The sequence below is a fragment of the Pseudophryne corroboree genome, chromosome 2 (assembly GCF_028390025.1).
Source record: "Pseudophryne corroboree isolate aPseCor3 chromosome 2, aPseCor3.hap2, whole genome shotgun sequence".
Classification (NCBI taxonomy): domain Eukaryota; kingdom Metazoa; phylum Chordata; class Amphibia; order Anura; family Myobatrachidae; genus Pseudophryne; species Pseudophryne corroboree.
Window position 1 is genome coordinate 547,709,456 of NC_086445.1, and position 3,869 is coordinate 547,713,324.

The 3,869-nt window shown below is 46.8% G+C and overlaps 1 long non-coding RNA gene across 1 annotated transcript; it reads right to left on the minus strand.

The window, feature by feature from the left end:
- Nucleotides 1-2,051: 2,051 nt before the first annotated feature.
- LOC135050962 (uncharacterized) lies at nt 2,052-3,288 on the minus strand. Its single transcript, XR_010241948.1, has 3 exons — nt 2,854-3,288; nt 2,270-2,386; nt 2,052-2,190 (listed from the first exon to the last, which is right to left on the minus strand). It is a non-coding gene; the product is annotated as an uncharacterized LOC135050962 (long non-coding RNA).
- Between the last annotated feature and the right edge of the window lie 581 nt (nt 3,289-3,869).

Consider the following 3,869-nt stretch of genomic DNA (forward strand, 5'->3'; position numbering starts at 1 on the left):
CTTACGGAGTCCCAGCATCCACTTAGGACGTTAGAGAAAATAGCAATTAGTATGAGTACCAACTATATACTATATATCAAAGGGGCTGTATATAATAAATCCATTCTTTAACTGGACATACTAGTTATTTGGGTATACCACTAACCAATATAAAGATGTAGCCAGGCTCATCGTTGCCGCAATGCGTACACATGTGCATATGCATTGCGGCAATGACTAGCTGCGCCTGTTTGCACCTGCGACCCATCAATGCAATGCGTATGGATAGCGGGTGCGAATATATGCATGCACATGCCGGCATGCGCGCGAATCACAGCAACCTAGTTGCACATGCAATGAGTGTGGCTACATCTGTATACTTGGATATATTAACAAATACCATCTAAATTGGAGCTACTAACATATCTACTAATCTCTGGACTGATTTTAATAAAAGTGGATTAGAGATGTTTTAAGATGTGAATTTTGAACATAATAACTATTATAATTAATATTGCCATGATTAAATTGTGCTAATAAGTATTTTTTTGATATTTTATATTTATGCATCGGCTGTATGCTTTTGTAATTTGTGTATTTTGTGAATGTGGTTAAAGAATAAATCATTTACTGGTTGAATAGCGCTTCCTATGGAATCTAGTTTCCTTTTTGTTTATACTAGCTTAAGCACACCCAGAAAATGGGGCCACCACGCCCCCAATTTCTGGAGTGCTGCCTGTTGCCACCCCCAAACACCAGCAGCATGATGTGGCATTTGGCACACTGCGAGTGACATCACAGCCCAGATCTGCACATGCTCAGTGCAGATCTATTAACATCGAAGATGTGCATGAACAACAGGTTTATGTACATCTCTGTATTAGGTCCAATGGGCCTGGTTATGATGCAGTGACAATTTCGATGGTGTCGCAACTGAGACATTATCGGCAGATAGCGCATGTGCGACGGCCACAGTGTCCAAGCGCCAAAGTACCTTTGTGATGCTGCTTGCAGTAAAGAATCAGTCGCAGAATGAGTGACAGGAAGAGGCCATTGGGGGAGGTAACGGGAAGAGTCTGCAAAAACATAGGCGTGTCATGACGGCTTTCTGTACGTGTTTTGGCATGCAACTGCAATCATGTATGCATAAACCTTGGTGCCAGCATCCCAGCTCCTGCGGCTATTCTGCACGGCCTTGGAGGCACTCATTGAGTTGTTCCTCGCATCAGTGGTGCAGTTTTGATGGAGTACACAGTTGCTGAGCATGTTGCGATGACTTTGGTGGGCATCTCTGTTTACTTGTGGGCGGCTGCTACACTTGCAATGCCTCGCAGTTCCGTCACTAAAAAAGATCGCTGCTGCATCGGCATTGTGACCGCATCTGTATTACGCCCTATGTTCGCTACATTCTCAGCAATGAGGAATCCTGCAGAGAGTCTTCACACAGTGAGCCATTTTGCTAAGACATTCCTGAGATTTTCCAACAGATAGACACTGGTTTGTTTCTTAGTGAATCAGCGAATCCAGCAATACATTTAGTAGGATGTCTGTGAATGACCTGGGTTTGGGTTCTAGCATTACAATGCTGACAGGATAATGCGGATAATAATTATGGTACAGGAACGGGTTCACTACGGCTGGCCGGCGGTCGGGCTCCCGGCGACCAGCATCCCGGCGCCGGGAGCCCGACCGCCGGCTTACCGACAGCTTGGTGAGCGCAAATGAGCCCCTTGCGGGCTCGCTGCGCTCGCCACGCTACGGGCACGGTGGCGCGCTACGCGCGCCACACTATTTTATTCTCCCTCTATGGGGGCCGGCAAACAGAAGACCACCCTACAGGAACTGCTGTTGCTGAAGGTGATACACCTACCCAGTGAGCTGTCACTAAGTACCACTTGCCCACAATACATAGTTACGTGGATTGTCGATACAGTGGCTTTTTCTAGCGAATGAATGACTTTGCCTTTAGCCTCGTATTACAGCTGTGGAATTACCTTACAAAACATATTGATAGTGGAAATCTGTATCTGACACAAATAGAATGCTTACATTTCTGTTACTGAAACCAGGGGTTGTTCGTTTACTATTCAATTGCTTTTTATTTATGGGCCCTACCGCTTCTAGTGTTTGCCTGGTATCACTAAGCTCTATGGATCAAGTTTCAGCTTGGCTTTGGAGTTGGCCTTTCCTTGGAAAAGTCAGAAGGTTCATCTGTGGGAAAAAAATGGTATCTATTAATCTGGCTTCTTAGGATATAGAGTTCTATTTATCAATGAATACATTTTCTGACCTTTCGGTAATTCACTTGTGAAGGTTTTTCATTAGGATTGCACGGTAGGACTTTGGTAGTTGTGGTCCCTGTTAGGCACAGTTATACCTGCAACATACTGCCAGTTGTCAGGGTTTTCTGCAGGTATAAGACACAAGTCAGGGCAGGCATAAAGAGCACTCAGCATGTTACCTGGATGACTGCTTGTCATTGGAATAATTCAGGAGTATGTACTGTAATATCTCTGGAGGTCAGTGGCGTAAGTTCATCTCAGGCGCCCGGAGGCAAGAGAAATATTGGTGCCCCACCCTGAACCACTATAAATATATAGGGGTTTGGGGGGCACCAATATTTTTCTTGCCGACTATATAGGACAGAAGGTCTTCGCAAAGGGGGGGGGGGGGGGGGGGGCAGATAGAGCAATGGAGATCAGAACAGTGGGTGGGGGAGGCAGAGTGGAGGGGGAGATGAGGCAGAGTGGCGGTCATTCGTGACTAGTGTGTGTGTATATATATATATACACACACACACACACACACACACACACGCGCACACACACACACACACACACACACACACACACACCTATATATCTGCAAACATACCTTTTTTATAGGCATTGTCTGTATGAGGATTAGTGTCCAGAACAAAGCCACCTCGTTCCTAATCGTCGGCAGCAGAAGCAGTTCCAGATTAGTAGCAGTCATGGGCTGAGCAGATACACTCGGCACAGGGGAGAGCCTCAGCTCCAGGTGCCCATTCAACATGTGGTACCGACTTTTGTAGCTATAACACTGCCTTGCACGCGTGTCCAACAACCTTCCCCTCCCCGCACACTCACCCGCAGCAACGGTGGCAGCAGCAGCTTCTCTCTTAACTCCCACAGTCACTGCAGCCGCGCACATGTGCCGTGATTTCCCGGCACCTCGTTACAGCCCGCGGCTGGCGGGCTTACAGGACTGAGTCAGTTTGACTCATTGCGGCCGGCACGGAAGTGGAGACGAGGTGCCCCCTTCAGGTCAGGAGCCCGGCGGCAGCAGACTCCGCTGCCTCCCAGAGTTCCGCCTCTGCTGGAGGTATCAAATTTAGATTTGCAGTTGTACATGAATATGGCAGGGACTGAGAGACTTGGTACCTTTCCTCATTACTACAGTAATGGTCCAACAGACGTTGGTCACAGCCCTGGGTTATCACAGCCTTACTGGAAACATCACATTCCTTGAGATTATCCCCATTATAGTTGCGATTGAGCTTTAGGGAAAAAGTTATGCAGTTGATTCATCATTTTTCATTGTGACAATCAAAATGTACTGGATGTGATAAACGATGTTACAGCATCTTCCCATCTGTTATTTTATTTTTAAAGCATTTAGTTCTTTGTAGCTTAATTAATTTTGTCCTGCTCATCATGATTCTGGCATTGGATACAGCCAGTGCTTTACTTCCTTTTAGATGGAGCCAGGGCTGCCATCAGAAATTGTGGGTCGAGACTCGAGACTAACCAAATAGGCAGACCCCCCTGGGGGGTATGGGGCACAGGGGAAAGGTGGGTGGTGGGTGCTAGATGGGAGATCAGTAATGTCTGAATATGGGAGGGCTGCAACTGTAGGATCACAGGACA